This window comes from Lissotriton helveticus, chromosome 5_1 (assembly GCF_964261635.1).
Source record: "Lissotriton helveticus chromosome 5_1, aLisHel1.1, whole genome shotgun sequence".
NCBI lineage: Eukaryota > Metazoa > Chordata > Amphibia > Caudata > Salamandridae > Lissotriton > Lissotriton helveticus.
In genome coordinates this window covers 1,646,928,352-1,646,950,751 of record NC_136065.1, presented here as the reverse complement: position 1 = coordinate 1,646,950,751, position 22,400 = coordinate 1,646,928,352, and the positions used below count along the sequence as shown (strand labels likewise).

Sequence of the window (22,400 nt, the reverse complement as noted above, 5' to 3'; positions counted from 1 at the left end):
CAGAATTATCAAATCTGTTCCATTAGGACTGTAGTTTTTAATAGTCATGATAACATGCTAGCATGTGAGTCGATCTTGCACAGTGAATAAGGGAGCAGTGCCAGTATCTACTTGGTCAGCTCTAGATGGCTCAACTGGGGAGGTATGAGAACAGTGAGCTCCAGTGGCGCAATTGGTTAGCGCGCGGTACTTATACAGCAGTACTTGCATTGAGGCATGCAGAGGTTGTGAGTTTGAGCCTCACCTGGAGCAGCTTACTGGTTTTTCATAAACCATTTCACTAAAAGTAAAGAATAAACTCAAGGGAAAGACGGCCCTTGCTAGAGAGTTTTTACTTCTTTTCAGGATCTGCGTGTCCGACTCTTCCAGGTGCAAATATCACAATCCTATTCGATGCTCCTTATAAACATTCCATGATGTGCCGTCTTGCATAGCATGCAAACACCACATCAGTGCATTTAAAAATACATTTGTAGAATAATAAATATGATGAAAACATTGTTGTCACGGGATAACCATATACTGAGGAGCTGCAAACAGAGCTGTATCAGCTACTTACAATAAAATTTAACTGAAAGACATATCAAAAGAAGAGCGTCATCATATTAATGTTTCTAGTCAACATAAGAGTTGCACCATAGCAGCTTATGGTGCTTTCTGCTCAGATTGTGCCTCCAATCCCACATTGATTTTTTTTATTCTTTGCAGTTTAAAAAAACAATTCATGCTCAAAGTTAACTTTTTAAAACCATTCAACCTAATATATTTATTTCTCTAACTTGTGAATGTGGTACATGTTCTCTTTTCCTCATCCCCATCACGATACTCCTTTTCCCGAAATCAGGTTCACTTCTTTATCCAGCCCACCCATCCAAGGTCACCAAATCTATGAAGCGATTCTGCTTTTTCTCACATTCTCTCTATGTACAAGATACCTTGTATCATTTGAATGGACAGCAGGAGAGTCGGATATTTATGGTTAGTGGGGGTGGGGTTTTGAAGATTAACCTCATTTGACTAAGAGCCGGGGCATCTGGGAGGAAAAGTATTTTAAGGGGGATGAAGTTCACATCTCCTTGGTGAAATTTCTAGATCCTTATTTCATCCTTTCTGTGGATGCAGACTCAGTCGGAACAGAGGTCATAGTCCTCGCTCTGACTTTCAAAGGAACTTCAAATATGCATGGCTTATTTGGCTTTGCCCGGCGGGGTGAGAATGGCGTTTGTCAGGCGTTCGTCAGGCGATCGAAAGGGGTGAGGCGATAGTTTATGGTTCAATGGTTTTCATGAAGTCTTCTTGATTCGATGAGAGCAGGAAAGGGAAGCTTGTCAATAAGCAAACTTAAGACAAGGTGTGACTCCTAGAAAGAATGACTTGGAAACAACATACAGAAACTCACATATAAAAAGGCCCTGATGAGGCTTGAACTCATTACCCCTAGTTTACAAGACCAGTGCTCTGCCACTGAGCTACAAGGCCAGCCTGCTTGCAGAATGTAAATCGCTTCATGTATTCTTACTGCGGTATGAAGATATCTATGATTTTGAGACTCTGTATGGAAATGCAGTTGCATTTGAATGTCTACATGCGTGCACAAATTGAAGAGCATGCTTAAGACACTTTTCTTGGAAGTAGGAAAAACTCCATTTTGATTTGAGAACATAAGAGTATTCACATTTATGACCATACTGATAGCTCTAGTTAGTATTTCCACAATCAGTGACAGATAGAGAACTCACTTATTAGAAGTGATCTGTCTCTGTGGGGCAGACATATGTCAACAGTCATACACTTGAGATGGCTGAAACTTTAGGAGTAAGAGCTGCTTTCTTATCAGTCTTTCGATCCAAACTGGTTAGAAGTAACCCTGGGCGTCCGAATCGGCTACGCCCACGGAGCAGGCGTAGTGTTGCCTTCTACGCATTTTGCGTAGACAACGTAGCCGGCAACACTACGCCCACTCCGTGTGCGTAGCCGATTCGGCCGCCACCCGCCTCCCTCCCGCCCTCCCCTACATACATTATTTAAGCAACTAACCTTAATAAAACAATTTTTAAAGCATTTACCATGTCCGGGGCTCTTCCGGGGCTCCCTCTTGGAATAGCGTCCCTTCCTGGATACCAATGCGCATGCGCGGCCTCCCGCGCATGCGCATTGGTATCCAGGACGACGCTATTCCAAGATGGAGCCCCGGACGAGCCCCGGACACGGTAAGTGCTTTAAAATTGTTTTATTAAGGGTAGTTGCTTAAATAATGTATGTAGGGGAGAGCGGGAGGGAGGTGCGTAGTGGGGCTATGCGGAGTGCGGGAGTGGGCGTAGCTTCTCGCCCACTCCGCGTAGCTCCGCGGAGCCCCACTACGCCCACTACGACCAGGGTTAGTTAGAAGGCCAGGAGTGAGGGAAAGGCAATCCTCTGGACACTTCATGAAAGATCTAATTTCAATTAAGCACAAAACACTTCCCTTAATTTGACATAATTGCCAAAATGGAATAGTCAGTTGGGCCCTTCTAGTGGATTATGGCTGTGTCTTGAAAGAGAGTGTAATTGTACTACGAGACATGCCCACCTTCAAAAGAGTGTCTGATGGCGTTCCGACGAAGGTGGGATTCGAACGCACGCGTGCAGAGCACAATGGATTAGCAGTCCATCGCCTTAACCACTCGGCCACCTCGTCTGCCTTAGGTGACTATGTTTCATTTTTTAGGAAATTCCTACGATGTGCTAATTACAAATAATCATAAGTTTCTCCTAGACTGTGTCAGAACTGGCAAATATATGTGGTGTTCAATAGACAGAGCACATGATATAGCAGAATTATCAAATCTGTTCCATTAGGACTGTAGTTTTTAATAGTCATGATAACATGCTAGCATGTGAGTCGATCTTGCACAGTGAATAAGGGAGCAGTGCCAGTATCTACTTGGTCAGCTCTAGATGGCTCAACTGGGGAGGTATGAGAACAGTGAGCTCCAGTGGCGCAATTGGTTAGCGCGCGGTACTTATACAGCAGTACTTGCATTGAGGCATGCAGAGGTTGTGAGTTTGAGCCTCACCTGGAGCAGCTTACTGGTTTTTCATAAACCATTTCACTAAAAGTAAAGAATAAACTCAAGGGAAAGACGGCCCTTGCTAGAGAGTTTTTACTTCTTTTCAGGATCTGCGTGTCCGACTCTTCCAGGTGCAAATATCACAATCCTATTCGATGCTCCTTATAAACATTCCATGATGTGCCGTCTTGCATAGCATGCAAACACCACATCAGTGCATTTAAAAATACATTTGTAGAATAATAAATATGATGAAAACATTGTTGTCACGGGATAACCATATACTGAGGAGCTGCAAACAGAGCTGTATCAGCTACTTACAATAAAATTTAACTGAAAGACATATCAAAAGAAGAGCGTCATCATATTAATGTTTCTAGTCAACATAAGAGTTGCACCATAGCAGCTTATGGTGCTTTCTGCTCAGATTGTGCCTCCAATCCCACATTGATTTTTTTTATTCTTTGCAGTTTAAAAAAACAATTCATGCTCAAAGTTAACTTTTTAAAACCATTCAACCTAATATATTTATTTCTCTAACTTGTGAATGTGGTACATGTTCTCTTTTCCTCATCCCCATCACGATACTCCTTTTCCCGAAATCAGGTTCACTTCTTTATCCAGCCCACCCATCCAAGGTCACCAAATCTATGAAGCGATTCTGCTTTTTCTCACATTCTCTCTATGTACAAGATACCTTGTATCATTTGAATGGACAGCAGGAGAGTCGGATATTTATGGTTAGTGGGGGTGGGGTTTTGAAGATTAACCTCATTTGACTAAGAGCCGGGGCATCTGGGAGGAAAAGTATTTTAAGGGGGATGAAGTTCACATCTCCTTGGTGAAATTTCTAGATCCTTATTTCATCCTTTCTGTGGATGCAGACTCAGTCGGAACAGAGGTCATAGTCCTCGCTCTGACTTTCAAAGGAACTTCAAATATGCATGGCTTATTTGGCTTTGCCCGGCGGGGTGAGAATGGCGTTTGTCAGGCGTTCGTCAGGCGATCGAAAGGGGTGAGGCGATAGTTTATGGTTCAATGGTTTTCATGAAGTCTTCTTGATTCGATGAGAGCAGGAAAGGGAAGCTTGTCAATAAGCAAACTTAAGACAAGGTGTGACTCCTAGAAAGAATGACTTGGAAACAACATACAGAAACTCACATATAAAAAGGCCCTGATGAGGCTTGAACTCATTACCCCTAGTTTACAAGACCAGTGCTCTGCCACTGAGCTACAAGGCCAGCCTGCTTGCAGAATGTAAATCGCTTCATGTATTCTTACTGCGGTATGAAGATATCTATGATTTTGAGACTCTGTATGGAAATGCAGTTGCATTTGAATGTCTACATGCGTGCACAAATTGAAGAGCATGCTTAAGACACTTTTCTTGGAAGTAGGAAAAACTCCATTTTGATTTGAGAACATAAGAGTATTCACATTTATGACCATACTGATAGCTCTAGTTAGTATTTCCACAATCAGTGACAGATAGAGAACTCACTTATTAGAAGTGATCTGTCTCTGTGGGGCAGACATATGTCAACAGTCATACACTTGAGATGGCTGAAACTTTAGGAGTAAGAGCTGCTTTCTTATCAGTCTTTCGATCCAAACTGGTTAGAAGTAACCCTGGGCGTCCGAATCGGCTACGCCCACGGAGCAGGCGTAGTGTTGCCTTCTACGCATTTTGCGTAGACAACGTAGCCGGCAACACTACGCCCACTCCGTGTGCGTAGCCGATTCGGCCGCCACCCGCCTCCCTCCCGCCCTCCCCTACATACATTATTTAAGCAACTAACCTTAATAAAACAATTTTTAAAGCACTTACCATGTCCGGGGCTCTTCCGGGGCTCCCTCTTGGAATAGCGTCCCTTCCTGGATACCAATGCGCATGCGCGGCCTCCCGCGCATGCGCATTGGTATCCAGGACGACGCTATTCCAAGATGGAGCCCCGGACGAGCCCCGGACACGGTAAGTGCTTTAAAATTGTTTTATTAAGGGTAGTTGCTTAAATAATGTATGTAGGGGAGAGCGGGAGGGAGGTGCGTAGTGGGGCTATGCGGAGTGCGGGAGTGGGCGTAGCTTCTCGCCCACTCCGCGTAGCTCCGCGGAGCCCCACTACGCCCACTACGACCAGGGTTAGTTAGAAGGCCAGGAGTGAGGGAAAGGCAATCCTCTGGACACTTCATGAAAGATCTAATTTCAATTAAGCACAAAACACTTCCCTTAATTTGACATAATTGCCAAAATGGAATAGTCAGTTGGGCCCTTCTAGTGGATTATGGCTGTGTCTTGAAAGAGAGTGTAATTGTACTACGAGACATGCCCACCTTCAAAAGAGTGTCTGATGGCGTTCCGACGAAGGTGGGATTCGAACGCACGCGTGCAGAGCACAATGGATTAGCAGTCCATCGCCTTAACCACTCGGCCACCTCGTCTGCCTTAGGTGACTATGTTTCATTTTTTAGGAAATTCCTACGATGTGCTAATTACAAATAATCATAAGTTTCTCCTAGACTGTGTCAGAACTGGCAAATATATGTGGTGTTCAATAGACAGAGCACATGATATAGCAGAATTATCAAATCTGTTCCATTAGGACTGTAGTTTTTAATAGTCATGATAACATGCTAGCATGTGAGTCGATCTTGCACAGTGAATAAGGGAGCAGTGCCAGTATCTACTTGGTCAGCTCTAGATGGCTCAACTGGGGAGGTATGAGAACAGTGAGCTCCAGTGGCGCAATTGGTTAGCGCGCGGTACTTATACAGCAGTACTTGCATTGAGGCATGCAGAGGTTGTGAGTTTGAGCCTCACCTGGAGCAGCATACTGGTTTTTCATAAACCATTTCACTAAAAGTAAAGAATAAACTCAAGGGAAAGACGGCCCTTGCTAGAGAGTTTTTACTTCTTTTCAGGATCTGCGTGTCCGACTCTTCCAGGTGCAAATATCACAATCCTATTCGATGCTCCTTATAAACATTCCATGATGTGCCGTCTTGCATAGCATGCAAACACCACATCAGTGCATTTAAAAATACATTTGTAGAATAATAAATATGATGAAAACATTGTTGTCACGGGATAACCATATACTGAGGAGCTGCAAACAGAGCTGTATCAGCTACTTACAATAAAATTTAACTGAAAGACATATCAAAAGAAGAGCGTCATCATATTAATGTTTCTAGTCAACATAAGAGTTGCACCATAGCAGCTTATGGTGCTTTCTGCTTAGATTGTGCCTCCAATCCCACATTGATTTTTTTTATTCTTTGCAGTTTAAAAAAACAATTCATGCTCAAAGTTAACTTTTTAAAACCATTCAACCTAATATATTTATTTCTCTAACTTGTGAACGTGGTACATGTTCTCTTTTCCTCATCCCCATCACGATACTCCTTTTCCCGAAATCAGGTTCACTTCTTTATCCAGCCCACCCATCCAAGGTCATCAAATCTATGAAGCGATTCTGCTTTTTCTCACATTCTCTCTATGTACAAGATACCTTGTATCTTTTGAATGGACAGCAGGAGAGTCGGATATTTATGGTTAGTGGGGGTGGGGTTTTGAAGATTAACCTCATTTGACTAAGAGCCGGGGCATCTGGGAGGAAAAGTATTTTAAGGGGGATGAAGTTCACATCTCCTTGGTGAAATTTCTAGATCCTTATTTCATCCTTTCTGTGGATGCAGACTCAGTCGGAACAGAGGTCATAGTCCTCGCTCTGACTTTCAAAGGAACTTCAAATATGCATGGCTTATTTGGCTTTGCCCGGCGGGGTGAGAATGGCGTTTGTCAGGCGTTCGTCAGGGGTGAGGCGATAGTTTATGGTTCAATGGTTTTCATGAAGTCTTCTTGATACGATGAAAGCAGGAAAGGGAAGCTTGTCAATAAGCAAACTTAAGACAAGGTGTGACTCCTAGAAAGAATGACTTGGAAACAACATACAGAAACTCACATATAAAAAGGCCCTGATGAGGCTTGAACTCATGACCCCTGGTTTACAAGACCAGTGCTCTGCCACTGAGCTACAAGGCCAGCCTGCTTGCAGTATGTAAATCGCTTCATGTATTCTTACTGCGGTATGAAGATATCTATGATTTTGAGACTCTGTATGGAAATGCAGTTGCATTTGAATGTCTACATGCGTGCACAAATTGAAGAGCATGCTTAAGACACTTTTCTTGGAAGTAGGAAAAACTCCATTTTGATTTGAGAACATAAGAGTATTCACATTTATGACCATACTGATAGCTCTAGTTAGTATTTCCACAATCAGTGACAGATAGAGAACTCACTTATTAGAAGTGATCTGTCTCTGTGGGGCAGACATATGTCAACAGTCATACACTTGAGATGGCTGAAACTTTAGGAGTAAGAGCTGCTTTCTTATCAGTCTATCTATCCAAACTGGTTAGAAGTAACCCTGGGCGTCCGAATCGGCTACGCCCACGGAGTAGGCGTAGTGTTGCCTTCTACGCATTTTGCGTAGACAACGTAGCCGGCAACACTACGCCCACTCCGTGTGCGTAGCCGATTCGGCCGCCACCCGCCTCCCTCCCGCCCTCCCCTACATACATTATTTAAGCAACTAACCTTAATAAAACAATTTTTAAAGCACTTACCATGTCCGGGGCTCTTCCGGGGCTCCCTCTTGGAATAGCGTCCCTTCCTGGATACCAATGCGCATGCGCGGCCTCCCGCGCATGCGCATTGGTATCCAGGACGACGCTATTCCAAGATGGAGCCCCGGACGAGCCCCGGACACGGTAAGTGCTTTAAAATTGTTTTATTAAGGGTAGTTGCTTAAATAATGTATGTAGGGGAGAGCGGGAGGGAGGTGCGTAGTGGGGCTACGCGGAGTGCGGGAGTGGGCGTAGCTTCTCGCCCACTCCGCGTAGCTCCGCGGAGCCCCACTACGCCCACTACGACCAGGGTTAGTTAGAAGGCCAGGAGTGAGGGAAAGGCAATCCTCTGGACACTTCATGAAAGATCTAATTTCAATTAAGCACAAAACACTACCCTTAATTTGACATAATTGCCAAAATGGAATAGTCAGTTGGGCCCTTCTAGTGGATTATGGCTGTGTCTTGAAAGAGAGTGTAATTGTACTACGAGACATGCCCACCTTCAAAAGAGTGTCTGATGGCTTTCCGACGAAGGTGGGATTCGAACCCACGCGTGCAGAGCACAATGGATTAGCAGTCCATCGCCTTAACCACTCGGCCACCTTGTCTGCCTTAGGTGACTATGTTTCATTTTTTAGGAAATTCGTACGATGTGCTAATTACAAATAATCATAAGTTTCTCCTAGACTGTGTCAGAACTGGCAAATATATGTGGTGTTCAATAGACAGAGCACATGATATAGCAGAATTATCAAATCTGTTCCATTAGGACTGTAGTTTTTAATAGTCATGATAACATGCTAGCATGTGAGTCGATCTTGCACAGTGAATAAGGGAGCAGTGCCAGTATCTACTTGGTCAGCTCTAGATGGCTCAACTGGGGAGGTATGAGAACAGTGAGCTCCAGTGGCGCAATCTGTTAGCGCGCGGTACTTATACAGCAGTACTTGCATTGAGGCATGCCGAGGTTGTGAGTTCGAGCCTCACCTGGAGCAGCTTACTGGTTTTTCATAAACCATTTCACTAAAAGTAAAGAATAAACTCAGGGGAAAGACGGCCCTTGCTAGAGAGTTTTTACTTCTTTTCAGGATCTGCGTGTCCGACTCTTCCAGGTGCAAATATCACAATCCTATTCAATGCTCCTTATAAACATTCCATGATGTGCCGTCTTGCATAGCATGCAAACACCACATCAGTGCATTTAAAAATACTTTTGTAGAATAATAAATATGATGAAAACATTGTTGTCACGGGATAACCATATACTGAGGAGCTGCAAACAGTGCTGTATCAGCTACTTACAATAAAATTTAACTGAAAGACATATCAAAAGAAGAGCGTCATCATATTAATGTTTCTAGTCAACATAAGAGTTGCACCATAGCAGCTTATGGTGCTTTCTGCTCAGATTGTGCCTCCAATCCCACATTGATTTTTTTTATTCTTTGCAGTTTAAAAAAACAATTCATGCTCAAAGTTAACTTTTTAAAACCATTCAACCTAATATATTTATTTCTCTAACTTGTGAATGTGGTACATGTTCTCTTTTCCTCATCCCCATCACGATACTCCTTTTCCCGAAATCAGGTTCACTTCTTTATCCAGCCCACCCATCCAAGGTCACCAAATCTATGAAGCGATTCTGCTTTTTCTCACATTCTCTCTATGTACAAGATACCTTGTATCATTTGAATGGACAGCAGGAGAGTCGGATATTTATGGTTAGTGGGGGTGGGGTTTTGAAGATTAACCTCATTTGACTAAGAGCCGGGGCATCTGGGAGGAAAAGTATTTTAAGGGGGATGAAGTTCACATCTCCTTGGTGAAATTTCTAGATCCTTATTTCATCCTTTCTGTGGATGCAGACTCAGTCGGAACAGAGGTCATAGTCCTCGCTCTGACTTTCAAAGGAACTTCAAATATGCATGGCTTATTTGGCTTTGCCCGGCGGGGTGAGAATGGCGTTTGTCAGGCGTTCGTCAGGCGATCGAAAGGGGTGAGGCGATAGTTTATGGTTCAATGGTTTTCATGAAGTCTTCTTGATTCGATGAAAGCAGGAAAGGGAAGCTTGTCAATAAGCAAACTTAAGACAAGGTGTGACTCCTAGAAAGAATGACTTGGAAACAACATACAGAAACTCACATATAAAAAGGCCCTGATGAGGCTTGAACTCATTACCCCTAGTTTACAAGACCAGTGCTCTGCCACTGAGCTACAAGGCCAGCCTGCTTGCAGAATGTAAATCGCTTCATGTATTCTTACTGCGGTATGAAGATATCTATGATTTTGAGACTCTGTATGGAAATGCAGTTGCATTTGAATGTCTACATGCGTGCACAAATTGAAGAGCATGCTTAAGACACTTTTCTTGGAAGTAGGAAAAACTCCATTTTGATTTGAGAACATAAGAGTATTCACATTTATGACCATACTGATAGCTCTAGTTAGTATTTCCACAATCAGTGACAGATAGAGAACTCACTTATTAGAAGTGATCTGTCTCTGTGGGGCAGACATATGTCAACAGTCATACACTTGAGATGGCTGAAACTTTAGGAGTAAGAGCTGCTTTCTTATCAGTCTTTCGATCCAAACTGGTTAGAAGTAACCCTGGGCGTCCGAATCGGCTACGCCCACGGAGCAGGCGTAGTGTTGCCTTCTACGCATTTTGCGTAGACAACGTAGCCGGCAACACTACGCCCACTCCGTGTGCGTAGCCGATTCGGCCGCCACCCGCCTCCCTCCCGCCCTCCCCTACATACATTATTTAAGCAACTAACCTTAATAAAACAATTTTTAAAGCATTTACCATGTCCGGGGCTCTTCCGGGGCTCCCTCTTGGAATAGCGTCCCTTCCTGGATACCAATGCGCATGCGCGGCCTCCCGCGCATGCGCATTGGTATCCAGGACGACGCTATTCCAAGATGGAGCCCCGGACGAGCCCCGGACACGGTAAGTGCTTTAAAATTGTTTTATTAAGGGTAGTTGCTTAAATAATGTATGTAGGGGAGAGCGGGAGGGAGGTGCGTAGTGGGGCTATGCGGAGTGCGGGAGTGGGCGTAGCTTCTCGCCCACTCCGCGTAGCTCCGCGGAGCCCCACTACGCCCACTACGACCAGGGTTAGTTAGAAGGCCAGGAGTGAGGGAAAGGCAATCCTCTGGACACTTCATGAAAGATCTAATTTCAATTAAGCACAAAACACTTCCCTTAATTTGACATAATTGCCAAAATGGAATAGTCAGTTGGGCCCTTCTAGTGGATTATGGCTGTGTCTTGAAAGAGAGTGTAATTGTACTACGAGACATGCCCACCTTCAAAAGAGTGTCTGATGGCGTTCCGACGAAGGTGGGATTCGAACGCACGCGTGCAGAGCACAATGGATTAGCAGTCCATCGCCTTAACCACTCGGCCACCTCGTCTGCCTTAGGTGACTATGTTTCATTTTTTAGGAAATTCCTACGATGTGCTAATTACAAATAATCATAAGTTTCTCCTAGACTGTGTCAGAACTGGCAAATATATGTGGTGTTCAATAGACAGAGCACATGATATAGCAGAATTATCAAATCTGTTCCATTAGGACTGTAGTTTTTAATAGTCATGATAACATGCTAGCATGTGAGTCGATCTTGCACAGTGAATAAGGGAGCAGTGCCAGTATCTACTTGGTCAGCTCTAGATGGCTCAACTGGGGAGGTATGAGAACAGTGAGCTCCAGTGGCGCAATTGGTTAGCGCGCGGTACTTATACAGCAGTACTTGCATTGAGGCATGCAGAGGTTGTGAGTTTGAGCCTCACCTGGAGCAGCTTACTGGTTTTTCATAAACCATTTCACTAAAAGTAAAGAATAAACTCAAGGGAAAGACGGCCCTTGCTAGAGAGTTTTTACTTCTTTTCAGGATCTGCGTGTCCGACTCTTCCAGGTGCAAATATCACAATCCTATTCGATGCTCCTTATAAACATTCCATGATGTGCCGTCTTGCATAGCATGCAAACACCACATCAGTGCATTTAAAAATACATTTGTAGAATAATAAATATGATGAAAACATTGTTGTCACGGGATAACCATATACTGAGGAGCTGCAAACAGAGCTGTATCAGCTACTTACAATAAAATTTAACTGAAAGACATATCAAAAGAAGAGCGTCATCATATTAATGTTTCTAGTCAACATAAGAGTTGCACCATAGCAGCTTATGGTGCTTTCTGCTCAGATTGTGCCTCCAATCCCACATTGATTTTTTTTATTCTTTGCAGTTTAAAAAAACAATTCATGCTCAAAGTTAACTTTTTAAAACCATTCAACCTAATATATTTATTTCTCTAACTTGTGAATGTGGTACATGTTCTCTTTTCCTCATCCCCATCACGATACTCCTTTTCCCGAAATCAGGTTCACTTCTTTATCCAGCCCACCCATCCAAGGTCACCAAATCTATGAAGCGATTCTGCTTTTTCTCACATTCTCTCTATGTACAAGATACCTTGTATCATTTGAATGGACAGCAGGAGAGTCGGATATTTATGGTTAGTGGGGGTGGGGTTTTGAAGATTAACCTCATTTGACTAAGAGCCGGGGCATCTGGGAGGAAAAGTATTTTAAGGGGGATGAAGTTCACATCTCCTTGGTGAAATTTCTAGATCCTTATTTCATCCTTTCTGTGGATGCAGACTCAGTCGGAACAGAGGTCATAGTCCTCGCTCTGACTTTCAAAGGAACTTCAAATATGCATGGCTTATTTGGCTTTGCCCGGCGGGGTGAGAATGGCGTTTGTCAGGCGTTCGTCAGGCGATCGAAAGGGGTGAGGCGATAGTTTATGGTTCAATGGTTTTCATGAAGTCTTCTTGATTCGATGAGAGCAGGAAAGGGAAGCTTGTCAATAAGCAAACTTAAGACAAGGTGTGACTCCTAGAAAGAATGACTTGGAAACAACATACAGAAACTCACATATAAAAAGGCCCTGATGAGGCTTGAACTCATTACCCCTAGTTTACAAGACCAGTGCTCTGCCACTGAGCTACAAGGCCAGCCTGCTTGCAGAATGTAAATCGCTTCATGTATTCTTACTGCGGTATGAAGATATCTATGATTTTGAGACTCTGTATGGAAATGCAGTTGCATTTGAATGTCTACATGCGTGCACAAATTGAAGAGCATGCTTAAGACACTTTTCTTGGAAGTAGGAAAAACTCCATTTTGATTTGAGAACATAAGAGTATTCACATTTATGACCATACTGATAGCTCTAGTTAGTATTTCCACAATCAGTGACAGATAGAGAACTCACTTATTAGAAGTGATCTGTCTCTGTGGGGCAGACATATGTCAACAGTCATACACTTGAGATGGCTGAAACTTTAGGAGTAAGAGCTGCTTTCTTATCAGTCTTTCGATCCAAACTGGTTAGAAGTAACCCTGGGCGTCCGAATCGGCTACGCCCACGGAGCAGGCGTAGTGTTGCCTTCTACGCATTTTGCGTAGACAACGTAGCCGGCAACACTACGCCCACTCCGTGTGCGTAGCCGATTCGGCCGCCACCCGCCTCCCTCCCGCCCTCCCCTACATACATTATTTAAGCAACTAACCTTAATAAAACAATTTTTAAAGCATTTACCATGTCCGGGGCTCTTCCGGGGCTCCCTCTTGGAATAGCGTCCCTTCCTGGATACCAATGCGCATGCGCGGCCTCCCGCGCATGCGCATTGGTATCCAGGACGACGCTATTCCAAGATGGAGCCCCGGACGAGCCCCGGACACGGTAAGTGCTTTAAAATTGTTTTATTAAGGGTAGTTGCTTAAATAATGTATGTAGGGGAGAGCGGGAGGGAGGTGCGTAGTGGGGCTATGCGGAGTGCGGGAGTGGGCGTAGCTTCTCGCCCACTCCGCGTAGCTCCGCGGAGCCCCACTACGCCCACTACGACCAGGGTTAGTTAGAAGGCCAGGAGTGAGGGAAAGGCAATCCTCTGGACACTTCATGAAAGATCTAATTTCAATTAAGCACAAAACACTTCCCTTAATTTGACATAATTGCCAAAATGGAATAGTCAGTTGGGCCCTTCTAGTGGATTATGGCTGTGTCTTGAAAGAGAGTGTAATTGTACTACGAGACATGCCCACCTTCAAAAGAGTGTCTGATGGCGTTCCGACGAAGGTGGGATTCGAACGCACGCGTGCAGAGCACAATGGATTAGCAGTCCATCGCCTTAACCACTCGGCCACCTCGTCTGCCTTAGGTGACTATGTTTCATTTTTTAGGAAATTCCTACGATGTGCTAATTACAAATAATCATAAGTTTCTCCTAGACTGTGTCAGAACTGGCAAATATATGTGGTGTTCAATAGACAGAGCACATGATATAGCAGAATTATCAAATCTGTTCCATTAGGACTGTAGTTTTTAATAGTCATGATAACATGCTAGCATGTGAGTCGATCTTGCACAGTGAATAAGGGAGCAGTGCCAGTATCTACTTGGTCAGCTCTAGATGGCTCAACTGGGGAGGTATGAGAACAGTGAGCTCCAGTGGCGCAATTGGTTAGCGCGCGGTACTTATACAGCAGTACTTGCATTGAGGCATGCAGAGGTTGTGAGTTTGAGCCTCACCTGGAGCAGCTTACTGGTTTTTCATAAACCATTTCACTAAAAGTAAAGAATAAACTCAAGGGAAAGACGGCCCTTGCTAGAGAGTTTTTACTTCTTTTCAGGATCTGCGTGTCCGACTCTTCCAGGTGCAAATATCACAATCCTATTCGATGCTCCTTATAAACATTCCATGATGTGCCGTCTTGCATAGCATGCAAACACCACATCAGTGCATTTAAAAATACATTTGTAGAATAATAAATATGATGAAAACATTGTTGTCACGGGATAACCATATACTGAGGAGCTGCAAACAGAGCTGTATCAGCTACTTACAATAAAATTTAACTGAAAGACATATCAAAAGAAGAGCGTCATCATATTAATGTTTCTAGTCAACATAAGAGTTGCACCATAGCAGCTTATGGTGCTTTCTGCTCAGATTGTGCCTCCAATCCCACATTGATTTTTTTTATTCTTTGCAGTTTAAAAAAACAATTCATGCTCAAAGTTAACTTTTTAAAACCATTCAACCTAATATATTTATTTCTCTAACTTGTGAATGTGGTACATGTTCTCTTTTCCTCATCCCCATCACGATACTCCTTTTCCCGAAATCAGGTTCACTTCTTTATCCAGCCCACCCATCCAAGGTCACCAAATCTATGAAGCGATTCTGCTTTTTCTCACATTCTCTCTATGTACAAGATACCTTGTATCATTTGAATGGACAGCAGGAGAGTCGGATATTTATGGTTAGTGGGGGTGGGGTTTTGAAGATTAACCTCATTTGACTAAGAGCCGGGGCATCTGGGAGGAAAAGTATTTTAAGGGGGATGAAGTTCACATCTCCTTGGTGAAATTTCTAGATCCTTATTTCATCCTTTCTGTGGATGCAGACTCAGTCGGAACAGAGGTCATAGTCCTCGCTCTGACTTTCAAAGGAACTTCAAATATGCATGGCTTATTTGGCTTTGCCCGGCGGGGTGAGAATGGCGTTTGTCAGGCGTTCGTCAGGCGATCGAAAGGGGTGAGGCGATAGTTTATGGTTCAATGGTTTTCATGAAGTCTTCTTGATTCGATGAGAGCAGGAAAGGGAAGCTTGTCAATAAGCAAACTTAAGACAAGGTGTGACTCCTAGAAAGAATGACTTGGAAACAACATACAGAAACTCACATATAAAAAGGCCCTGATGAGGCTTGAACTCATTACCCCTAGTTTACAAGACCAGTGCTCTGCCACTGAGCTACAAGGCCAGCCTGCTTGCAGAATGTAAATCGCTTCATGTATTCTTACTGCGGTATGAAGATATCTATGATTTTGAGACTCTGTATGGAAATGCAGTTGCATTTGAATGTCTACATGCGTGCACAAATTGAAGAGCATGCTTAAGACACTTTTCTTGGAAGTAGGAAAAACTCCATTTTGATTTGAGAACATAAGAGTATTCACATTTATGACCATACTGATAGCTCTAGTTAGTATTTCCACAATCAGTGACAGATAGAGAACTCACTTATTAGAAGTGATCTGTCTCTGTGGGGCAGACATATGTCAACAGTCATACACTTGAGATGGCTGAAACTTTAGGAGTAAGAGCTGCTTTCTTATCAGTCTTTCGATCCAAACTGGTTAGAAGTAACCCTGGGCGTCCGAATCGGCTACGCCCACGGAGCAGGCGTAGTGTTGCCTTCTACGCATTTTGCGTAGACAACGTAGCCGGCAACACTACGCCCACTCCGTGTGCGTAGCCGATTCGGCCGCCACCCGCCTCCCTCCCGCCCTCCCCTACATACATTATTTAAGCAACTAACCTTAATAAAACAATTTTTAAAGCACTTACCATGTCCGGGGCTCTTCCGGGGCTCCCTCTTGGAATAGCGTCCCTTCCTGGATACCAATGCGCATGCGCGGCCTCCCGCGCATGCGCATTGGTATCCAGGACGACGCTATTCCAAGATGGAGCCCCGGACGAGCCCCGGACACGGTAAGTGCTTTAAAATTGTTTTATTAAGGGTAGTTGCTTAAATAATGTATGTAGGGGAGAGCGGGAGGGAGGTGCGTAGTGGGGCTATGCGGAGTGCGGGAGTGGGCGTAGCTTCTCGCCCACTCCGCGTAGCTCCGCGGAGCCCCACTACGCCCACTACGACCAGGGTTAGTTAGAAGGCCAGGAGTGAGGGAAAGGCAATCCTCTGGACACTTCATGAAAGATCTAATTTCAATTAAGCACAAAACACTTCCCTTAATTTGACATAATTGCCAAAATGGAATAGTCAGTTGGGCCCTTCTAGTGGATTATGGCTGTGTCTTGAAAGAGAGTGTAATTGTACTACGAGACATGCCCACCTTCAAAAGAGTGTCTGATGGCGTTCCGACGAAGGTGGGATTCGAACGCACGCGTGCAGAGCACAATGGATTAGCAGTCCATCGCCTTAACCACTCGGCCACCTCGTCTGCCTTAGGTGACTATGTTTCATTTTTTAGGAAATTCCTACGATGTGCTAATTACAAATAATCATAAGTTTCTCCTAGACTGTGTCAGAACTGGCAAATATATGTGGTGTTCAATAGACAGAGCACATGATATAGCAGAATTATCAAATCTGTTCCATTAGGACTGTAGTTTTTAATAGTCATGATAACATGCTAGCATGTGAGTCGATCTTGCACAGTGAATAAGGGAGCAGTGCCAGTATCTACTTGGTCAGCTCTAGATGGCTCAACTGGGGAGGTATGAGAACAGTGAGCTCCAGTGGCGCAATTGGTTAGCGCGCGGTACTTATACAGCAGTACTTGCATTGAGGCATGCAGAGGTTGTGAGTTTGAGCCTCACCTGGAGCAGCATACTGGTTTTTCATAAACCATTTCACTAAAAGTAAAGAATAAACTCAAGGGAAAGACGGCCCTTGCTAGAGAGTTTTTACTTCTTTTCAGGATCTGCGTGTCCGACTCTTCCAGGTGCAAATATCACAATCCTATTCGATGCTCCTTATAAACATTCCATGATGTGCCGTCTTGCATAGCATGCAAACACCACATCAGTGCATTTAAAAATACATTTGTAGAATAATAAATATGATGAAAACATTGTTGTCACGGGATAACCATATACTGAGGAGCTGCAAACAGAGCTGTATCAGCTACTTACAATAAAATTTAACTGAAAGACATATCAAAAGAAGAGCGTCATCATATTAATGTTTCTAGTCAACATAAGAGTTGCACCATAGCAGCTTATGGTGCTTTCTGCTTAGATTGTGCCTCCAATCCCACATTGATTTTTTTTATTCTTTGCAGTTTAAAAAAACAATTCATGCTCAAAGTTAACTTTTTAAAACCATTCAACCTAATATATTTATTTCTCTAACTTGTGAACGTGGTACATGTTCTCTTTTCCTCATCCCCATCACGATACTCCTTTTCCCGAAATCAGGTTCACTTCTTTATCCAGCCCACCCATCCAAGGTCATCAAATCTATGAAGCGATTCTGCTTTTTCTCACATTCTCTCTATGTACAAGATACCTTGTATCTTTTGAATGGACAGCAGGAGAGTCGGATATTTATGGTTAGTGGGGGTGGGGTTTTGAAGATTAACCTCATTTGACTAAGAGCCGGGGCATCTGGGAGGAAAAGTATTTTAAGGGGGATGAAGTTCACATCTCCTTGGTGAAATTTCTAGATCCTTATTTCATCCTTTCTGTGGATGCAGACTCAGTCGGAACAGAGGTCATAGTCCTCGCTCTGACTTTCAAAGGAACTTCAAATATGCATGGCTTATTTGGCTTTGCCCGGCGGGGTGAGAATGGCGTTTGTCAGGCGTTCGTCAGGGGTGAGGCGATAGTTTATGGTTCAATGGTTTTCATGAAGTCTTCTTGATACGATGAAAGCAGGAAAGGGAAGCTTGTCAATAAGCAAACTTAAGACAAGGTGTGACTCCTAGAAAGAATGACTTGGAAACAACATACAGAAACTCACATATAAAAAGGCCCTGATGAGGCTTGAACTCATGACCCCTGGTTTACAAGACCAGTGCTCTGCCACTGAGCTACAAGGCCAGCCTGCTTGCAGTATGTAAATCGCTTCATGTATTCTTACTGCGGTATGAAGATATCTATGATTTTGAGACTCTGTATGGAAATGCAGTTGCATTTGAATGTCTACATGCGTGCACAAATTGAAGAGCATGCTTAAGACACTTTTCTTGGAAGTAGGAAAAACTCCATTTTGATTTGAGAACATAAGAGTATTCACATTTATGACCATACTGATAGCTCTAGTTAGTATTTCCACAATCAGTGACAGATAGAGAACTCACTTATTAGAAGTGATCTGTCTCTGTGGGGCAGACATATGTCAACAGTCATACACTTGAGATGGCTGAAACTTTAGGAGTAAGAGCTGCTTTCTTATCAGTCTATCTATCCAAACTGGTTAGAAGTAACCCTGGGCGTCCGAATCGGCTACGCCCACGGAGTAGGCGTAGTGTTGCCTTCTACGCATTTTGCGTAGACAACGTAGCCGGCAACACTACGCCCACTCCGTGTGCGTAGCCGATTCGGCCGCCACCCGCCTCCCTCCCGCCCTCCCCTACATACATTATTTAAGCAACTAACCTTAATAAAACAATTTTTAAAGCACTTACCATGTCCGGGGCTCTTCCGGGGCTCCCTCTTGGAATAGCGTCCCTTCCTGGATACCAATGCGCATGCGCGGCCTCCCGCGCATGCGCATTGGTATCCAGGACGACGCTATTCCAAGATGGAGCCCCGGACGAGCCCCGGACACGGTAAGTGCTTTAAAATTGTTTTATTAAGGGTAGTTGCTTAAATAATGTATGTAGGGGAGAGCGGGAGGGAGGTGCGTAGTGGGGCTACGCGGAGTGCGGGAGTGGGCGTAGCTTCTCGCCCACTCCGCGTAGCTCCGCGGAGCCCCACTACGCCCACTACGACCAGGGTTAGTTAGAAGGCCAGGAGTGAGGGAAAGGCAATCCTCTGGACACTTCATGAAAGATCTAATTTCAATTAAGCACAAAACACTACCCTTAATTTGACATAATTGCCAAAATGGAATAGTCAGTTGGGCCCTTCTAGTGGATTATGGCTGTGTCTTGAAAGAGAGTGTAATTGTACTACGAGACATGCCCACCTTCAAAAGAGTGTCTGATGGCTTTCCGACGAAGGTGGGATTCGAACCCACGCGTGCAGAGCACAATGGATTAGCAGTCCATCGCCTTAACCACTCGGCCACCTTGTCTGCCTTAGGTGACTATGTTTCATTTTTTAGGAAATTCGTACGATGTGCTAATTACAAATAATCATAAGTTTCTCCTAGACTGTGTCAGAACTGGCAAATATATGTGGTGTTCAATAGACAGAGCACATGATATAGCAGAATTATCAAATCTGTTCCATTAGGACTGTAGTTTTTAATAGTCATGATAACATGCTAGCATGTGAGTCGATCTTGCACAGTGAATAAGGGAGCAGTGCCAGTATCTACTTGGTCAGCTCTAGATGGCTCAACTGGGGAGGTATGAGAACAGTGAGCTCCAGTGGCGCAATCTGTTAGCGCGCGGTACTTATACAGCAGTACTTGCATTGAGGCATGCCGAGGTTGTGAGTTCGAGCCTCACCTGGAGCAGCTTACTGGTTTTTCATAAACCATTTCACTAAAAGTAAAGAATAAACTCAGGGGAAAGACGGCCCTTGCTAGAGAGTTTTTACTTCTTTTCAGGATCTGCGTGTCCGACTCTTCCAGGTGCAAATATCACAATCCTATTCAATGCTCCTTATAAACATTCCATGATGTGCCGTCTTGCATAGCATGCAAACACCACATCAGTGCATTTAAAAATACTTTTGTAGAATAATAAATATGATGAAAACATTGTTGTCACGGGATAACCATATACTGAGGAGCTGCAAACAGTGCTGTATCAGCTACTTACAATAAAATTTAACTGAAAGACATATCAAAAGAAGAGCGTCATCATATTAATGTTTCTAGTCAACATAAGAGTTGCACCATAGCAGCTTATGGTGCTTTCTGCTCAGATTGTGCCTCCAATCCCACATTGATTTTTTTTATTCTTTGCAGTTTAAAAAAACAATTCATGCTCAAAGTTAACTTTTTAAAACCATTCAACCTAATATATTTATTTCTCTAACTTGTGAATGTGGTACATGTTCTCTTTTCCTCATCCCCATCACGATACTCCTTTTCCCGAAATCAGGTTCACTTCTTTATCCAGCCCACCCATCCAAGGTCACCAAATCTATGAAGCGATTCTGCTTTTTCTCACATTCTCTCTATGTACAAGATACCTTGTATCATTTGAATGGACAGCAGGAGAGTCGGATATTTATGGTTAGTGGGGGTGGGGTTTTGAAGATTAACCTCATTTGACTAAGAGCCGGGGCATCTGGGAGGAAAAGTATTTTAAGGGGGATGAAGTTCACATCTCCTTGGTGAAATTTCTAGATCCTTATTTCATCCTTTCTGTGGATGCAGACTCAGTCGGAACAGAGGTCATAGTCCTCGCTCTGACTTTCAAAGGAACTTCAAATATGCATGGCTTATTTGGCTTTGCCCGGCGGGGTGAGAATGGCGTTTGTCAGGCGTTCGTCAGGCGATCGAAAGGGGTGAGGCGATAGTTTATGGTTCAATGGTTTTCATGAAGTCTTCTTGATTCGATGAAAGCAGGAAAGGGAAGCTTGTCAATAAGCAAACTTAAGACAAGGTGTGACTCCTAGAAAGAATGACTTGGAAACAACATACAGAAACTCACATATAAAAAGGCCCTGATGAGGCTTGAACTCATTACCCCTAGTTTACAAGACCAGTGCTCTGCCACTGAGCTACAAGGCCAGCCTGCTTGCAGAATGTAAATCGCTTCATGTATTCTTACTGCGGTATGAAGATATCTATGATTTTGAGACTCTGTATGGAAATGCAGTTGCATTTGAATGTCTACATGCGTGCACAAATTGAAGAGCATGCTTAAGACACTTTTCTTGGAAGTAGGAAAAACTCCATTTTGATTTGAGAACATAAGAGTATTCACATTTATGACCATACTGATAGCTCTAGTTAGTATTTCCACAATCAGTGACAGATAGAGAACTCACTTATTAGAAGTGATCTGTCTCTGTGGGGCAGACATATGTCAACAGTCATACACTTGAGATGGCTGAAACTTTAGGAGTAAGAGCTGCTTTCTTATCAGTCTTTCGATCCAAACTGGTTAGAAGTAACCCTGGGCGTCCGAATCGGCTACGCCCACGGAGCAGGCGTAGTGTTGCCTTCTACGCATTTTGCGTAGACAACGTAGCCGGCAACACTACGCCCACTCCGTGTGCGTAGCCGATTCGGCCGCCACCCGCCTCCCTCCCGCCCTCCCCTACATACATTATTTAAGCAACTAACCTTAATAAAACAATTTTTAAAGCACTTACCATGTCCGGGGCTCTTCCGGGGCTCCCTCTTGGAATAGCGTCCCTTCCTGGATACCAATGCGCATGCGCGGCCTCCCGCGCATGCGCATTGGTATCCAGGACGACGCTATTCCAAGATGGAGCCCCGGACGAGCCCCGGACACGGTAAGTGCTTTAAAATTGTTTTATTAAGGGTAGTTGCTTAAATAATGTATGTAGGGGAGAGCGGGAGGGAGGTGCGTAGTGGGGCTATGCGGAGTGCGGGAGTGGGCGTAGCTTCTCGCCCACTCCGCGTAGCTCCGCGGAGCCCCACTACGCCCACTACGACCAGGGTTAGTTAGAAGGCCAGGAGTGAGGGAAAGGCAATCCTCTGGACACTTCATGAAAGATCTAATTTCAATTAAGCACAAAACACTTCCCTTAATTTGACATAATTGCCAAAATGGAATAGTCAGTTGGGCCCTTCTAGTGGATTATGGCTGTGTCTTGAAAGAGAGTGTAATTGTACTACGAGACATGCCCACCTTCAAAAGAGTGTCTGATGGCTTTCCGACGAAGGTGGGATTCGAACCCACGCGTGCAGAGCACAATGGATTAGCAGTCCATCGCCTCAACCACTCGGCCACCTTGTCTGCCTTAGGTGACTATGTTTCATTTTTTAGGAAATTCTTACGATGTGCTAATTACAAATAA

The 22,400-nt window shown here is 44.0% G+C and overlaps 24 non-coding genes across 24 annotated transcripts; 8 read left to right on the top strand and 16 right to left on the bottom strand.

The window, feature by feature from the left end:
• The first annotated feature begins 157 nt into the window (after positions 1–157).
• Positions 158–252, top strand: TRNAI-UAU (transfer RNA isoleucine (anticodon UAU)). Its single transcript has 2 exons — positions 158–195; positions 217–252. It is a non-coding gene; the product is annotated as a tRNA-Ile (tRNA).
• A 1,155-nt stretch (positions 253–1,407) lies between these two features.
• TRNAT-UGU (transfer RNA threonine (anticodon UGU)) lies at positions 1,408–1,479 on the bottom strand. The gene has a single exon. It is a non-coding gene; the product is annotated as a tRNA-Thr (tRNA).
• A 1,116-nt stretch (positions 1,480–2,595) lies between these two features.
• TRNAS-GCU (transfer RNA serine (anticodon GCU)) lies at positions 2,596–2,677 on the bottom strand. Its single transcript has one exon. It is a non-coding gene; the product is annotated as a tRNA-Ser (tRNA).
• A 292-nt stretch (positions 2,678–2,969) lies between these two features.
• TRNAI-UAU (transfer RNA isoleucine (anticodon UAU)) lies at positions 2,970–3,064 on the top strand. Its single transcript has 2 exons — positions 2,970–3,007; positions 3,029–3,064. It is a non-coding gene; the product is annotated as a tRNA-Ile (tRNA).
• A 1,155-nt stretch (positions 3,065–4,219) lies between these two features.
• TRNAT-UGU (transfer RNA threonine (anticodon UGU)) lies at positions 4,220–4,291 on the bottom strand. Its single transcript has one exon. It is a non-coding gene; the product is annotated as a tRNA-Thr (tRNA).
• Positions 4,292–5,407: 1,116 nt separating this feature from the next.
• On the bottom strand, positions 5,408–5,489 carry TRNAS-GCU (transfer RNA serine (anticodon GCU)). Its single transcript has one exon. It is a non-coding gene; the product is annotated as a tRNA-Ser (tRNA).
• A 292-nt stretch (positions 5,490–5,781) lies between these two features.
• Positions 5,782–5,876, top strand: TRNAI-UAU (transfer RNA isoleucine (anticodon UAU)). Its single transcript has 2 exons — positions 5,782–5,819; positions 5,841–5,876. It is a non-coding gene; the product is annotated as a tRNA-Ile (tRNA).
• Positions 5,877–7,020: 1,144 nt separating this feature from the next.
• On the bottom strand, positions 7,021–7,092 carry TRNAT-UGU (transfer RNA threonine (anticodon UGU)). The gene has a single exon. It is a non-coding gene; the product is annotated as a tRNA-Thr (tRNA).
• A 1,116-nt stretch (positions 7,093–8,208) lies between these two features.
• TRNAS-GCU (transfer RNA serine (anticodon GCU)) lies at positions 8,209–8,290 on the bottom strand. The gene has a single exon. It is a non-coding gene; the product is annotated as a tRNA-Ser (tRNA).
• A 292-nt stretch (positions 8,291–8,582) lies between these two features.
• Positions 8,583–8,677, top strand: TRNAI-UAU (transfer RNA isoleucine (anticodon UAU)). The gene is made up of 2 exons: positions 8,583–8,620; positions 8,642–8,677. It is a non-coding gene; the product is annotated as a tRNA-Ile (tRNA).
• A 1,155-nt stretch (positions 8,678–9,832) lies between these two features.
• TRNAT-UGU (transfer RNA threonine (anticodon UGU)) lies at positions 9,833–9,904 on the bottom strand. Its single transcript has one exon. It is a non-coding gene; the product is annotated as a tRNA-Thr (tRNA).
• A 1,116-nt stretch (positions 9,905–11,020) lies between these two features.
• On the bottom strand, positions 11,021–11,102 carry TRNAS-GCU (transfer RNA serine (anticodon GCU)). The gene has a single exon. It is a non-coding gene; the product is annotated as a tRNA-Ser (tRNA).
• A 292-nt stretch (positions 11,103–11,394) lies between these two features.
• TRNAI-UAU (transfer RNA isoleucine (anticodon UAU)) lies at positions 11,395–11,489 on the top strand. The gene is made up of 2 exons: positions 11,395–11,432; positions 11,454–11,489. It is a non-coding gene; the product is annotated as a tRNA-Ile (tRNA).
• Positions 11,490–12,644: 1,155 nt separating this feature from the next.
• On the bottom strand, positions 12,645–12,716 carry TRNAT-UGU (transfer RNA threonine (anticodon UGU)). Its single transcript has one exon. It is a non-coding gene; the product is annotated as a tRNA-Thr (tRNA).
• Positions 12,717–13,832: 1,116 nt separating this feature from the next.
• On the bottom strand, positions 13,833–13,914 carry TRNAS-GCU (transfer RNA serine (anticodon GCU)). The gene has a single exon. It is a non-coding gene; the product is annotated as a tRNA-Ser (tRNA).
• Positions 13,915–14,206: 292 nt separating this feature from the next.
• TRNAI-UAU (transfer RNA isoleucine (anticodon UAU)) lies at positions 14,207–14,301 on the top strand. The gene is made up of 2 exons: positions 14,207–14,244; positions 14,266–14,301. It is a non-coding gene; the product is annotated as a tRNA-Ile (tRNA).
• A 1,155-nt stretch (positions 14,302–15,456) lies between these two features.
• TRNAT-UGU (transfer RNA threonine (anticodon UGU)) lies at positions 15,457–15,528 on the bottom strand. The gene has a single exon. It is a non-coding gene; the product is annotated as a tRNA-Thr (tRNA).
• Positions 15,529–16,644: 1,116 nt separating this feature from the next.
• Positions 16,645–16,726, bottom strand: TRNAS-GCU (transfer RNA serine (anticodon GCU)). Its single transcript has one exon. It is a non-coding gene; the product is annotated as a tRNA-Ser (tRNA).
• Positions 16,727–17,018: 292 nt separating this feature from the next.
• Positions 17,019–17,113, top strand: TRNAI-UAU (transfer RNA isoleucine (anticodon UAU)). The gene is made up of 2 exons: positions 17,019–17,056; positions 17,078–17,113. It is a non-coding gene; the product is annotated as a tRNA-Ile (tRNA).
• A 1,144-nt stretch (positions 17,114–18,257) lies between these two features.
• Positions 18,258–18,329, bottom strand: TRNAT-UGU (transfer RNA threonine (anticodon UGU)). The gene has a single exon. It is a non-coding gene; the product is annotated as a tRNA-Thr (tRNA).
• Positions 18,330–19,445: 1,116 nt separating this feature from the next.
• Positions 19,446–19,527, bottom strand: TRNAS-GCU (transfer RNA serine (anticodon GCU)). Its single transcript has one exon. It is a non-coding gene; the product is annotated as a tRNA-Ser (tRNA).
• Positions 19,528–19,819: 292 nt separating this feature from the next.
• On the top strand, positions 19,820–19,914 carry TRNAI-UAU (transfer RNA isoleucine (anticodon UAU)). The gene is made up of 2 exons: positions 19,820–19,857; positions 19,879–19,914. It is a non-coding gene; the product is annotated as a tRNA-Ile (tRNA).
• Positions 19,915–21,069: 1,155 nt separating this feature from the next.
• TRNAT-UGU (transfer RNA threonine (anticodon UGU)) lies at positions 21,070–21,141 on the bottom strand. The gene has a single exon. It is a non-coding gene; the product is annotated as a tRNA-Thr (tRNA).
• A 1,116-nt stretch (positions 21,142–22,257) lies between these two features.
• TRNAS-GCU (transfer RNA serine (anticodon GCU)) lies at positions 22,258–22,339 on the bottom strand. Its single transcript has one exon. It is a non-coding gene; the product is annotated as a tRNA-Ser (tRNA).
• Between the last annotated feature and the right edge of the window lie 61 nt (positions 22,340–22,400).